Source organism: Hakea prostrata, chromosome 7 (assembly GCF_041222555.1).
Source record: "Hakea prostrata isolate BN-2017 chromosome 7, UWA_Hpros_2, whole genome shotgun sequence".
Classification (NCBI taxonomy): Eukaryota; Viridiplantae; Streptophyta; class Magnoliopsida; order Proteales; family Proteaceae; genus Hakea; species Hakea prostrata.
This window is the reverse complement of record NC_142606.1, coordinates 29,073,494-29,089,125: the sequence shown is the minus strand read 5'-3', so window position 1 is coordinate 29,089,125 and position 15,632 is coordinate 29,073,494. Positions and strand designations below refer to the sequence as shown.

Here is a 15,632-nt window from a genome sequence, read left to right as displayed (position 1 = left end):
AATATCCCCATCCCTCAGCATAATAAAGCCCCTTTGTACCAAAAAAAAAAAAGTCTATAGTTAGTTAGGTAATTAACTACCATTGATTTGCATCTCCTAAATAAAAATTAAAAAAAAAGGGAAAATTCCAAAGAACATTTTGGTTTGCATCTAACTTTTTAGGGTTGAAGTCATGTGTCATTTTTTTTAATTGTTGCTTTAACTTCTCTATATTTTGTCGGAAAAAAAATCATTATCAATAATATACCTTTTTTTTTCTTTTTCCAAATATGTGTGGCCCCACAAAATATATGTAGGCCTATGCCGTAATATAATAAAATAATTCAAAGGTGGACGCCCAGTGGGTCTTATAAGGGCCCACACAATTTGTGTGGTGAAAAAACATTAGTGTTTTTCCAACAGGAAGGTGATCTGAACATTCATTCTTTGGCCCCCCAATGTTGAATCATGGTTTTGCCCCTGGATAGCCTCTTATGTAGATGTTGTAAGGCAAGAAGGTCTTAGGTTCAAACCTCTATCTTTTCATACCTTCTCCCCTCCTAGGTCTATGGGTCTCTACTACTTACGAATTATGACTAAGTTGATGATCATGGCAAATTACCTATAGCAGATCTTTTGCTGTCGAGAAGTTGTCAAGTACCCCCCAATGCATCACCTGTGGTCACCCCAATGCTTCTACACAAACACTTCTTTACATCTTGTCCTTTTATCCTTCAATTATGGCATACCTTGCAACTTCACAAGGGGAACCCATCACAACCTTTCTGTTCTCAACTTCAAGCCCTTGTCTCCAAGTCTACCCCATCATCCTCACACAACCAACAAGCCATACACACCCTCATCGCACTCTAGACTCTTTGAGGCTACTATATTCTTATCACCCACTCGACTCAAGTATTGAGGTCACAATATGCCCTATAGAGACTACAACAAGCTATCATCGAATTCTCCCCTCCCTCCTCTCAAACACCAGTCCGAGAAACATCAAGGCTCATAAGGTGGGAACCCCTGATGCCATGACAGATCAAACTCAATGTGGATGGATCCTCTTTCTCTGGTTCACATCAATATGGGATCGGAGGGGTAGCATGAGACCATAACTATCAAGTGGTCTTTGCTTTTGGACAAGGAACAGGATGTCAAGACTCTCTTATTTCAGAAACACAAGCCATTCGGCGAGGCCTCTCCCTTGCAGTTGATTATAAGCTCTCTCATGTTCGCATAGAAAGTGACAATCAAATGAGTGCTCTCTACCTTCAATCGAACGTCTCGCTGCAACTGGAAAATCTCCCACTTAATCAATGATATACTCAAGTTAGCCGAATCTCTCACTGAATGCACCTTCTCTCATGTTCCCCGAGAAGCACACTTTGCGGCAGCCGAGCTTGCCAAATCAACAACATTATCCCAGGATTGGTTTGTGTATCAACATTCCCCACCCCATTTTTTTTTATCTTGGGTCCTGCTCTTTGATTTCCTTTTGTGTAAGATTCCTAGAGGTTTTCATTTGAATCAATAAAGTTCTTTTATTACCAAAAGAAAATAAAAAAAAATAAAAATAAAAAAAAAGAACAAATAAATCTTTCTTAGAAAATGTTGTTAATTTAACGTAAATCAATAAAAAATGCCGAACATGTAAATGCAGAGTTGGTAGAGTGGTAAGATCCATACTTCTCAAGGGAGAGGTCATGGGTTCAACCTTGCGAATGACAAAGCTCTCTCTGAGGATGTAATTGAAGTGCGCGCAAGCTGGCCTAGATGAATCTCAGACACAAAAAATAAAGAAGAAAAAAAAGAAAAGAAAATGCGGAACAACGTATATCATTGATATGTGAACAAAACACTAACTAGAAAACAATTATGTAATCTTGAATTTAATTCCTAATGTGGGTTGAGCGATTCAACCCAGGCCTAATTGGGTCAATCCAGGATCCTCTCCACTCAGCCTGCACCTCTACCCATCTACCCCACACACTAACATGAGCGTGAGTCCCATTATCTAATGTAAATGTGAGTGGATGCGTGGAAGGGCGGGCTGGGTAGAGAAGATCCCCACTAATCCAGGCTCAGGTGGTTCAAGCCAAGCAGGGCCGGTTCATAATCTTTTCAATCTTTAACTAATTTTGTTTCCGGCGCCCATTTTTTTCGTATATGGAGAACTGAAAAGTTCCCACCGCTCGAATAATTTACAAACATTTTGAGGGCGCGAGAGTTTCTCGCTGCAAGCAGTTGGTTCGAAGGTGGCTGTCACTGAAACTGAAATCCATTTGTCTCACTCATTTACAGTTACATTCCTTCAACCTATTTTTTTGTTTTTCAGTAACTTTTATTTTATTTTATTTTCGATCATCTGCATTTCTTATTCGTGGAAATTTCTGTAACCCTTTCAAATGTCGGTAAGTGTGATTGATCTTATTCCTGTACATGAAGGTGTGAATTAAACTTTGTGTTCAGGAATCGGTTGGTGGGTCCATATAGCTTATAAATTGGCATAGTAATGGTTATTCTCTTGCTTTAATGCGAACTGCTGCTTGGATTGAAATATTGATTGCTAATATGCATAGTTCTTTTACTATGATTATTAAAGATTTTTGTTGGTAATGCACATTGTAACTTAATTGTCTAGATTGTAGTTTTTCTACGCAAGCCGAAGAGTAATGGTCATTGGCAATACAGAATTGGAATTGCTTCTTGTTTGGTCATTGAGGAATGGTGTCTTTATCTGTAGACTTCTTAGACCGAAAATTTTCATTTGGTTTGGTACCGTTATTAAGGGCATCTTGATTTGGAATTTATCTACAGTAATTTGATAAATGACTTTAATAAATTTAGTGAAGTTGATGATGTTCTTATTCCCAAAGGTGGGGGTTATGAGGGCTATTGCAATTCTTTGTGAACACAGAGAAGCGTGAGGAAGAGTGAGTGTAACCTTATATCCATTGTCAGTGAAAACTGGTCTTCTTTCTCCATGGATGTAGGCACCTTTTCGATCCACCAAGCACTTGTGTTATAGTTGTGTGATTGTTTTCTGTTTTGTACATTGGTGCGTAGGATTTCATTTGTTCAACTGAAGTGTTTCATACTTTCATGGCTCTTGGTTTGGGTTGTAATAGAGGTTATACTGGGTACTGGTTGAACTTTTTAGACTCCTTTTCCTCCCCTTCTTTCTGGAACAATTTAGGATTTGGATTATGGTTTTATTGAAGCCTGGAGCAGGAGAGGATCTGATAAGTGCTTGAGACAGAGGATAGCAGGGGTGGCTGCTTATAGTTTTTGGAATTTATGGAAGGCCACAAATAGGTTGATGTTTGATGCAGTCTGTAGTACTCCCTCTGAGGTTTTACCGGAGGCTATGATAAGTTTCGAAGACTTCAATTCAGCTACTAAACCTGTATTAAACTCTTGAGCACAGCAGGTAGAGAGAAGGCTTTTATATAATAAGCACTGGATTCCCTTCCCCCCCGCGCCCCCCAAAGGGCACTTCTAAACTCAACACTGATGCAGCCATATTGGATTCTAAAAGTGGTATAGGCTTTATTATCAGAGGTAGTTTGGGGATTTTTTCTGCTGTTTTCTCTCTTCCTTACATTTTCTCATCTCTTCTTGAAAGTGAAGCATTGGCTATAAGGGAAGGTTTGCTATTAGCTGTGGCTGAAGCTGTGGATTTGTTAGTAGTGGAAAGTGATTGCCAGGCCTTGATCAATATGCTGTCAGCTCGAGTTTCTGTTCCTTTGTTCTGAAGAATGTTGTGGATGATATATGTCATCTTTCCACTTATTTTGGGTCTTGGATTTTCTTTTATTTTCCTAGAGAACGTAACTCTATTGCTTATTCTCTAGCTTGGAAGGCAATTAAATCAGCAGTGACGTTTGATTGGCCATGTTCCAATCCATGGGTGTCAGAGCTTTGTAATTCTGATCCCAAGTGCTATTCCTGCACTTATGAATGAGATTCTTTTGCCCCCCCCCCCCCCCAAAAAAAAAAAAAAAAAAAAAAAAGAAGAAAAAGTTGGATTATAGTTGACATAGATAAGGTCCCTTCTAAATTCGCTTTTCTTCCTTTCGAGATATTTGGAATTTCTTGAATTAGATTACAACAACAACAACAATTAACCTTGTTCCAACTAAATAGGGTTAGTTACATGGATTCTTGCCTTCCAATCAGTTCTATTTGAGGCTATGGTAGATACAAGGCCTAAGCTATGCATATCCTTTCTCACCACTTCTCTTAAGGTTATTTTAGGTCTGCCCCTAGCTCTTCTTCGTACAGGGGCATTCATAGATCTCTGTTAAACGTGGTCGTGCCTCCTCAAAGGACTTTCTCGAAGCTTATCACTTATGGGAGCAACTCCTAGACCAACTCGAATATGATCACTCCTTATCTATCCTTCCTAGTTTTGCCACTCATCCATCTTAGTACCCATATTTCTGCTACATTGAGTTTCTCTTTATGATTCTTTTTAACAGCCTAACACTCTGTATCGTCATCATAGCTGGTTGAATGGTGGTCTTATAGAATTTTCCTTTAAGCTTTAATAGAATACGTCGATCACACAAGACCTTGGATGCACCTCTCCACTTCATCCACCCTATTTTAATTATTTGAGAAACATCATCCTCTATATCACCTCTTTTTCTTATGGTTGAATCTAGGTACCTAAAACAATCATTCTGAGGAATCTCTATATCGTCAACTTTCACCACCTTATCGTCTGCTTGATCATGACTAAAGTTACAAACTAGATTCTGTCTTCGTTCTACTTAGTTTAAAGTCTCTTGATTCCAAAGTTGCTCTTCATGATTCTAACTTGGTATTAATCTCCACATGAGTCTCATCTATTAACACAATATCATCAGCAAAAAGCATACACCAAGGGACCTTGTCTTGAATGTCTTTGGTTGATTCATCCAGTACAAGTGCAAATAAATATGGGCTTAAAGTTGATCCCTGATGTAGCCCAATTGTAATTGGGAATTCATTACTTTGTCCCCCCACTGTTCTCACTTATCACTGAACCATCATACATATCTTTAACCATGTCCACATATTTACTTGCAAAACTTTTTTTCCCTAGTACTTGCCAAATTAACTCTCTAAAAACGCCATCATTAGCTTTTTCTAGGTCAATAAATACCATATGAAGATCTTTCCTACGCTCTCTATACCTTTTCATAAGTCTCCTAATTAGGTAAATAGCCTCCGTTGTAGATCTTCCTGGCATAAACCCAAAGTGGTTCTCCGTAATTATGTTTAAGTATCTCCATGGTGGGAGATCTCGCCATCTCAGAATACCGAGATCTTGACCGAGATGGCGACTGTGAAACCCAGCCCTAACCTTGACCCGGAAACCTTGTTATTTGTAGGTCCGATGACCCGAAGTAAAGTAAGAAGTCAGCTTTGGGCCATCCCAGTAGAGGACTTGGTGTCTGGCTTTGAATCCATGAAGGTTGATGATGAGGTTCTATTTATGGAAACAGAATCCTGATGAAGATCTAATTAGTTGATGGACTTGGAGTGCTCTCTATCTTGGTTTGAAGGCATTTCTACCTACTAGGTAAGTCACTTGACTTGTGTGCAAAACCCCTTTAGGATTGGATTTGATCTGGACCTTCAATTCCCTGTTTTGGCCTTGCTGTCTGCATTGGTCGACCGATTGGTCGGCCCAGCCAGTCGACCAATCCACTCGACCAATGGGTGCTTGTCTTTGGCAATTAGGTTGATTCTTGCTCTATTTAAGTCTAACCTCGAGTCCACTTCGTATTTGCTGCCTCCAAACCCTCCGGAACAGAACCAAAGACCTCTGCAAGTCATCTCTCTTGCATCCTTGGAGTTTTCTTGGCGGATCTTCGTCGGAACTCTTCTTTTTGCATCAAAAGGTATGTCTACTCTCTCTTCTTCTCCTACATCTTTGCTTTTCTTTCCTTTTTGAGTTGAGACAGTAGAAGAGATGCTGCATCCTCTGTTGCAAACATCTCTGAACATGTTCTCATGATCATCCTAAGGATTTAAGGCTAGAACAATGATCTTAACCATGATCATTGCAAGCTTTTGAAGGATTCATGATCAAACCATGATTTAATCTCTGTTAATCTTCTAATCTGAATTCTGATCTCTTTGGATCTTCTTTCATTGATCATGTTAGTGGTTAATGGTTGTGTTTTCTTTCTATGATCCATAATCCATAGAATTCTAGTTGTTCTCTTCTACCTTACTATGTGTTCTTCATGATGCATGATAGTACATATATGGTAGGTTTTATTTCCTTATTTAGATTTATGCTTCTAAGCCTTATTCCATGAAGACCTATGCATGTTTTCATGTTTTCATTACCGAAAGCAATGATCCATCCTCCTATTGTTCTTGTCTTTGTGTTCTATTTCAAAATTTATCAAGATCCATGTTTGATTTATTTATGGTAACTTTTGTTTCCTAATTTGGATCTTGATACCTTGATTTGATTAGTGTTTTGAGGTCCCCTTTATGTTAGAATACTACTGATATAGTCTACCTCTTGATTAGTACCCTTTTGAACCACCAAATTCGGATTTCATATCTCAAAACTCTGATTTTATAAGCTACTGTCTGCATTGGTCGACTGATTGGTCGACTGGACCACTCGACCAATCCACTCGACCATTGAGTTCAGCAACTCCAGAATTGGTCTGTTTCGGATATTTTGATATATATTCTGCTAGGGATCTTTCCTAATATGTTGTATATACTTGTTTAGGACCTTCTTCTCAAGTTTGCCAAGATCTTACTTGATTTCTTAGGATTCTTTGCGAGTTATAAAAGGTAAGGATGGTTATTTCCTTAATTACATAGATAGCATGAATCTAGTTTCTATATTTGAATATCATTAATATGTTTCCTAAATTAGATTCTTACAATGATATACTACGGTTGCATAACTTTGATTACAGTAGCATTACTTATTCATATTGAATTGATTCATGAATGATTTACTTACCAATGTTATACAAGTGATTGTAATTACTGATTTCTTTCCATATATGTAGTTACCATATATGTGATGATATGAATTGATGCATGTGTATGCTTACGTATGGTTTGGAAAGGAGAGGTGTCCTTTTGACACTTCTGTCCTTGGACTACTACGGGAATATTATGGGATGTTTCCGGAGATGCCCTCTGGACACCTTCCTAAAGCTGTTGGATGACATATATAGGATTGTCTAGTAGTGTTTGGCTAGGATGTCCTGTTATGTCAGACCCTAATCGGAGGGGTATTGAGACCGAACAACCCGTGGTAGCAATGGGGATTCATGGGCGCTCAAGACCGGTAACCAACCCGTGAGAGGACAGGAATCACATTGTGGGGGCCATTTGTTGGTAGGGTTGCATATGGTTAGACTTGGGCTCACGGGCGCTTAAGACCGGTAACCAACCCGTGAGAGGACGTGAGAGCTTCCCGTTTACCATATGTGGATGATCAATAGGGTTGATGAGTCCGTAGTCCGAGTTGGTCGGTGCCATAGGATCCGCCGACTCTAGTGTGAAGGATACCGGAAAGGATCGTCGGGGACGAGGAATGGAAGTATCTGGATCGACTTGATGTAACCAAGTAGAAGACTTGCATTTGGCTAGGTTTTACCCTGACATGCGCCAGTACTTATACCAAATGGTTGTGAGAGAGTGTGTTGACTTAACCCCCTGCCAAGGTTTGTCCTGGGGGATGAAGGACCCATTACCAATCGGCTGCTCAAGACCGGTGAAATGATCCGTGAGAGAATCCAAGATATCTTAAATGGTTGAGGATGTGAGTGGACTTTCCTAAAGAAGTACGGTGCTATGACTTAAAGCATGTCTGCCAATAGAGACCAGCATACTTAGAGTTAGATTCATTCATTCATTGTTTGTCTCATATCATATTGCATTTATGATTGTTCTGGAATCCTGCCGTTTATGTTATTATGGATTTTAAGCGCCTTCTTGAGTTTCTTTGAAACTCATTCCTTTATTGTACAATGTTGTTAGACTATCCTGCAGTGCTTGAGTACTATGACGGTTCCTATGAGGAAGCGCAAGGCGAAGAGACATATCTCCAGGAAGGTGATTGCGGTTACCACAATTACTCTGAAGATCCCACGGGTGGTTATGCTCCGTACGATGCTTAGTCCGACCATTGAGTGGAAGCGTCCTTGTGCCATTTATGAGATCTATACCTACAAGGATGTCGTCTACAAAGTGGAGAATAATTTAGTTACCCAATGTACTTGCTCTTGGGATTAGTTTTTATCTAGTTTATTCTTTAGAGCTACTTTTCCGCTTGGTTGTAAAGTGGGATTTTTGCTTCACTTTACTTATCAGTTTGACACTACGATTATATCTATTATTCTAATTCATTTATGATTCATTCTTTCTTTATTGAGTCTATGATTTATCTTCCGCACTCTTGTTATGATTGTTCATGATTATGTTATTGTTTATGTGGGAGGTTGATCACTCGATACCTGATCTTCGGGCTGTGGATCACACTCTCGGGTATGCCAGATAGGGTACCGGCTGGGAGGGCGTGATGATTGGTATCGAGCCCAAGGTTCGAGGAGATCCTAACCACAAAAGACAACAACTGAACATTCTGAGTCATTGATCTGAAATGACTCTTCTACTCTTAGAAGTGAATAATAGAACACTGAATTAGAAACTTGAACTTTGAGGCATAACGAACATTTCGAATAACATACCATAATTATACTTGAACAAATGTCACTAATGCAAGGAAAATAAAAGTGCATAACATACAATAATTAAAGAGAAACAAAATGAACTTCATTAATTTCAAAAGTTTTTACAATGATTACATCCGAAATGCATAAATGGAAAATCCTAAAGTACGGTCTATCTAGGTGATCTACTACGATCTCTGTATGCTCGAACTCCTCCGCTAGGCTGAGTCACTGATGCTCTATCCTATCCTGTCGAGACTCCATCCTCTCGTACATCTGCTCTGTCGACCTCCATCCTCTCTAGCATGGAAGTCATCGATCTCATCTGTGCACCAAGATCCGAAGTCTCCGGAACCGCATGTGAAGGGCCGCTCACCTCGAAATGTGATGAAGGAAACTCGTGATGCACGGGCTCGGCCTCGCGCATATCTGTATCATCTCCGGCCTGATCATCACTATCGGGACCGATATCCTCTCCTCCATCCTCTAATCCTTGATCCTCATCCTACTGATTCATCATCATCCTCACCCTCTGGACCGGGAGATCTCTCTAACGATGTAGTCTCATCCGTCGAATGGTCCGAGTCCCAATGGGGTATCCACTGTGATCTAGTGTCCATCGGAGTATCCTCGAAACTCACCCCGAAATGCCTGAAGATCAAAGTCGAAGCCTCCCATAGCAAAGGTTCCGCATGCTAGGCCGCAGAACTAAGTCCGCATGACCTGCTGAATGATGTAGGAAAGATCGATCTCGAAGCCCATGTAGATGCGGTAAATGACCAAGGCCTCCATCACTTGTGACCCGATGGTGATGTCCGGCTTTCGGCATGATGTTTCGGCCGACTATGCGACCGATAATACGTGCAGAACCCGTCATCCGTCCGCTAGTCCACGGTGTGAAGCATCGGCGGCTATCCCATAGCGTAGAGCATATCTCGCGAAGCTCGTACGGCATCGGATGGCTGTCCCGGATCTGCTCCTGCAGGTATCCACACACACTGCTTGTGGGTAGTAAGGGACACTGCAAGATCTCGGCCGGTGTCCGGGTAGAGAAGCGAATCCGAGTGCGAAGGACCACTGCTCCACGAGGACAAGTCGAGTGGATGTCCACGGCCCCGAGCCTCCTCTGTGTAAGTAAGGTTGCTGAAGAACAACCTCACTAGCTCCGGGTATACCGGCAAATCCTCGGTGAAGAGGTGAGTCCACTTGTAAAGTGTCGAACCTCTGCCGGATCCTGAAGGCTCGAGCTGGCGTAAGTGAAGTAGACGCCCCATCTCGATGTTACAATAGCTGAAGTAGGCCTCGTACGAAACTCGGCTTCGAGGTGTGTCAAATAGGTCCGGTCTCCTAACCTCCTCTCTGGGCTCGAAAGGAACCGACCTCTGCCCCTAAGAGCACCTACGATGCGACCTCGACCTCTACCTCCTCCTCGTCCTCCCCTCCGCATGATGTATCCGTGGAAGAGACAAGAGACATTTCCAATTAGTGCTATTTCAAGATTTGAGCCAAAAGGGTATTTTCGTAATTTTTCGGAAAATTTCAAATTTGGGGGAAATTTGATTTGAACATACTAGCATGTGCACAATACTTGGAATTTCATGTCTATGAAGTTGTTTTGATGAAAATCGATCGAAAACATGGATTAAAGCGAAAAATTCAGCAAGAAGAAATTTGGGGATTTTGCAATTTAGGTCAAAATTGGATTTTTGAAAAGTTGAAATTGGTTAAATCAAATTGTATGGACCTATCTACAATGTCATCTTGAGCATGTAGCATTTGATCTCGTGCGAAAATTTCAAGCGGTTTGAGAGAAAACGAAATTTTTCTAAAGATATCGATTTCGGTATAAAACTTTGCGAGATGAGCACCAAATGTGTTAAAACTTGTTGTCTATGCATGTCATTGTGTTTAAAACCTAGGGAATATGTTTCTAAGCATTCCTAAGCATGATTTCTAGCATTGGATACAAGTAAAGCATGGTTTTATTGAAATGCAAGCATGAGAAGATGAAAATGGAAGAAAGAATGAGAGATTTACCTTGTTTGTGAAGATGGTGTGTTGTGGTGTTGTTGTTGAAGCACTAAATCACCTCAAGAACACTTGTGGGAACTCTTGGATATTTTCCCTAGAGCTCTCTCACCTTTGGAAGAAGTTAGAATGAGGTTGGAATGTGGAAATGAGGCTTATAATGCGAATTTTCGCATTACATCTTCATTAGTCGGCGATTGGTCGGGGGTCACTCGACCAACCACTCGACCAATGGTCACAGTGACCTCATTTGCTGTTGAATTTTTGGAAAATGTGATTTTTGCCTTATGGAATATTGTTTGATGACTATATGGATATATTTGAGCATGATTTAAGTTTTCAAATCTTTTGGACTTGTGGTTTATGTTGAATCTTGAAATTCGGTATTTTGATGTTCTCGGTTTTGCGAGAATGGTTACTACGAGAAGTGGGCGTGGTGAATCCGGTGGTCATGGAGGTGGTGAAATACCTCGGGGAGGTGGTGAAGTACCTCATGGAGGTGGTGAGATACCAAATGCTGATCGGGGTACTCATGAGATCCCTGGTGCCCCGAATGTTGGAAGTTTCGGGAGATATTGCCAATATCATGGGCAATATGATGCGGCGACAAGCGGCTCGGTTCAACCAGATGTTGGTGGGTTTCATGACTCTGCATAAGGAGACCCGGGCTGGTGCTAATGTGAATCCTCATGCCGCAGATCTGAATGCGGGAGGTTTAGCTGGAACTCCTCATACTACTTTGATGGAGAGTTTTACGAAGATGCAAGTACCCACTTTTCTTGGAGTTACCAAGGACCCCTTGTTTCCTAACAAGTGGCTTCGTGAGTTGGAGAAGGCTTTCCGACATCCGCAATGCTCGGAAGCTCGGAAGATTTTGTTTCTTTGAGCGAAGTTGCAACAAGAAGCTGATGCATGGTGGATTTCCACTCGTCTGTTTTGGAAGGTTTGCATGCGGGAGTTGTAACTTGGGAGTTATTCAAAGAGGCTTTTTGTATGAATTACTTTCCCGAGGCGGTGAAGGATGCAAAGGAAGCTGAGTTTATGATTCGACTCAAGGAACTTTGTCCGTGTTGGAGTACCAACGAAGTTCGAGGAGCTTCATTTCTTTGCTCCAGACTCTTTGAAGGAAGACCTCGCCAAAGCAAAGAAGTTCTTCAAAGGACTAGCGCCACCTGCCATTAAAGCTTATCTCACGGTCCGGCCTATAGTGAGCTATGCTCAAGTGGTGCGAACTCGAAGAAGTTGGAAGAAACAGAGAAGGAAAGTGCTCGTGTGCAAAAGCCTTGGCGGTCAAGGAATTCTGGTTTGGTGGATCGCAATGACCGTCGTTATGTGAGACCTACACCCTACCCCACTCCTACCTTTCGGGCTAAGAGTGTAGGTCGGAACACGGGTTTTCAGCGGCCCGGCCGGTTTAAACGGTATGGCGGAAACCGACTACCAGCAAATGCAAGTGCAAGTGCAAGTGCGAGTGCAAGGCCTTTTGTTCGAAGCCCTCTGTTGCAGCCACCCTGTTGGATCCGGCAATCTGTTTGCTTCTCTGCAAGCAAGCTGGTCATTTTGCTCGTGCTGTCCGAAGCGGCACTGCCACCTTTGCCCGGTGGTGAAGAGTGCTCCTGCTCCTCCCTCGGTAGAGTTTTCGGTATTTCCGATCTTGAGCGGGATCCAAGCCATGATGTGATTACGGGTACATTGTTAGTCGCTTCTATTTCGCATTTGTCTTATTTGATACGGGTGCATCTCATTCGTTCATGTCATCTGCATTCATCAAGAAGACTAACCTAATCCCTGAGAAGTTGTCTAGTTGTTTATTGATTAGTACACCTCTTGGTCTGTTGTGAAACTAGATAAGGGGTTATCTAAATGTCCTGTGTTGATTGGTGAGAAGAACTTGGAAGCCAATTTTGTGATTCTTGACATGAAGGACTTCGATGTTATTTTGGGAATTGATTGGTTGACGGCCCACAAAGCTGTGTTCCTTTGTTCCTCAAAGAAGATTCGGTTCCATATTTGTGGAAGTCCGGTCTTTGAATTTCAAGGTGAAAAGAGAAGGGTTTGTAAGAAGGTGCTGTCTGCACTGATGCAAGTCTATGCCCTAGTGGATGATGCTTCATCCGAAGGCAAGGGTATAGTGGAGAAAAGAGTCGACGAAGTCGAGTTGTCTGCGACTTTGTTGATGTCTTCCACGATGATCTATCGGGAGTGCCTCCGGACAGAGATGTCGAATTCTCTATTGATCTCGTCCCTGGTGCCGCTCCTGTATCTAAAGCTCCGTATAGGATGGCTCCTCTGAGTTGAAAGAGTTGCAAAATCAGTTGAATGAGCTCATTGATAGAGGTTTCGTGCGGCCTAGTGTGTCACCTTGGGGAGCTCCGGTCTTGTTCGTCAAGAAGAAAGACGGTAGTATGCGCTTGTGCATCGACTACCGTGAGTTGAATAAGTTGACTATCAAGAATAGATATCCGCTGCCCGAATCGATGATCTCTTCGATCGGTTGAAGGGTGCGATTGTGTTCTCGAAGATTGACTTAAGGTCCGGATATCACCAATTGAAAGTGAAGTCTAGTGATATCTTCAAGACGGCTTTCCGAACGCGGTATGGTCACTACGAGTTTAGAGTCATGCCCTTCGGATTGACCAATGCTCTGCGGTGTTCATGGACCTCATGAACCGAGTATTTCATGATGTGCTTGATAAGTTTGTGATTGTTTTCATTGATGACATCTTGATCTATTCGAAGAGCGAAGAAGAGCATGCGAGTCATCTAAGTTTCACTTTGCAAAGGTTGCGGGAAAAGAAGTTGTTTGCTAAGTTTAGCAAGTGTGATTTACGGCTTAAGAGAGTGGTTTTCCTTGGTCATGTAGTTTCAGCCGAAGGTATTCGTGTCGATCTGAAAAGGTCCAAGCTGTGGCTGATTGGGAGAGACCGAAGTCGGTAACGGAAATAAGAAGTTTTCTTGGATTGGCGGGTTACTACCGAAGGTTTATTGAGAATTTTTCTCGGTTGGCTGCTCCTATGACTAAGTTGACCGGGAAAGAAGAGAAGTTTGTTTGGTCGCGCCTTTGTGAGAAGAATTTCCAAGAGTTGAAAGATAGATTGACAAGTGCCCCGGTTTTGACTATACACGATAGTTCCGGTGGTATGACGGTTTATACCGATCGTCAAAGATTGGTTTGGGTTGTGTCTTGATGCAACATGGCAAGGTCGTAGCCTATGCTTCTCGGCAATTGAAGGATTATGAGCGGAATTACCCCACTCACGATCTAGAACTTGCCGCCGTTGTCTTTGCTTTGAAGATTTGGAGACATTATCTTTACGGTGAGAAGATTGCCATTTTCACGGATCATAAGAGTTTGAAATATTTCTTTACCCAAAAGGAGTTGAACATGAGACAAAGGAGATGGTTGGAACTCGTCTCCGATTATGATTGTGATATTCGGTATCATCCTGGGAAAGCAAATGTTGTTGCCGATGCTCTTAGTAGGAAGAACCGGAAGAAGACTTTGGATTTGAATGCTTTGAGTTTACCATTGTGGTCTTCTATTGAGAGTTTTGATTTGGAAATCGTCCCGAGAATTCTGATTTTATTCTTTCGCCATGGCGGCAAGATCTGGTCTTAGAGATAAGATTGTTGCTCTGCAGAGTTCGATCAAGAGTTTTTGACCAAAGTTGAGAAGATTTCTTCGAATCTGAGTCGGACCCCGACTTTGGTATATCCATGGATGGTGCTTTGTTGTTTAGAGGAAGGCGTGTGTGCACGACAAACGATGAAGTTAAGAAAGAAATATTGAAGGAAGCACACCGGTCGGTCTTTCTTTGTACACCGGGAAGCACCAAGATGTACAAGGACTTGAAGGAACATTTTTGGTGGATTGGTCTAAAGGCGGATGTTGATGATTTTGTTGCCAAGTGTGAGACTTGCCAACGTGTGTAAAGCCGTTCGACAACCTCCATCTGGATTACTTCAACCCCTTCCTATTCCTAGTTGGAAGTGGGAAGATATCTCCATGGACTTTGTGACTAGCTTGCCTCGGACAAGTAAAGGCAATGACACCGTGTGGGTGATTGTTGATAGGTTGACCAAATCAGCCCATTTCATTCCTATGAAGATCACTCATACTCCGGATAAGCTAGCCGGGCTTTATGTGGATAATGTGGTTAGTCTGCATGGTGTGCCTTTGAGTATTGTCTCGGATCGTGATCCTAGGTTCACCTCAAGGTTTTGGAATAGTTTGCGAAGGCCTTGGGAACCCAATTGAACTTGAGTACAGCTCATCATCCACGGTCGATGGACAATGCGAGCGGACAATTCGGACATTGGAAGACATGCTCGAGATCTTGTGTGGTGGATATGGGTGGAAATTGGGATGAACACCTAGCTTTGGTTGAGTTTGCCTATAACAACGGTTATCAAGCAACAATAGGCATGGCTCCATTCAAGGCTTTGTACGGTAGTACTTGTAGGACACCTTTGTCTTGGGTGAGGCAGGGTGAAAGAAAAGTCTTAGGTCTGTGATGATTGAAGCTACAAGTGCTATGGTAGATATGATAAGAGAAAGGATTAAGTCCGCCTGATCAGAGAGCAATCTTATCTTGATAAGAGAAGGACCGATTTGGAATTTCAAGTTGGAGAGAAAGTCTTTCCGAAGGTCTCACCAATGAAGGGTGTGATGAGATTCAATGTTAAGGGGAAAGCTTAGCCCTCGTTACATTGGACCTTTCGAGATTTTGGAAAAGGTTGGACCTGTTGCGTATCGATTAGCATTACCTCCGTCTCTTGCTGGTGTGCACAATGTGTTCCATATTTCGATGCTCCGAAAATACATAGAGAATCCGGAACACATTTTGCAGCAAGCACTGAAGGACTTAGTGCTGATTTGACCTATGATGAAGAACCGGCCGAAATCCTGGATAG

At 42.0% G+C, this 15,632-nt stretch overlaps 1 long non-coding RNA gene across 1 annotated transcript in view; it reads left to right on the top strand.

The window, feature by feature from the left end:
* The first annotated feature begins 2,096 nt into the window (after nucleotides 1–2,096).
* LOC149010864 (uncharacterized) overlaps nucleotides 2,097–15,632 on the top strand; it is a 55,853-nt gene continuing 42,317 nt past the window's right edge. Inside the window, exon 1 of the long non-coding RNA XR_016174607.1 lies at nucleotides 2,097–2,285. This is a non-coding gene — a long non-coding RNA (uncharacterized LOC149010864). The remainder of the gene's footprint in view (nucleotides 2,286–15,632) is intronic.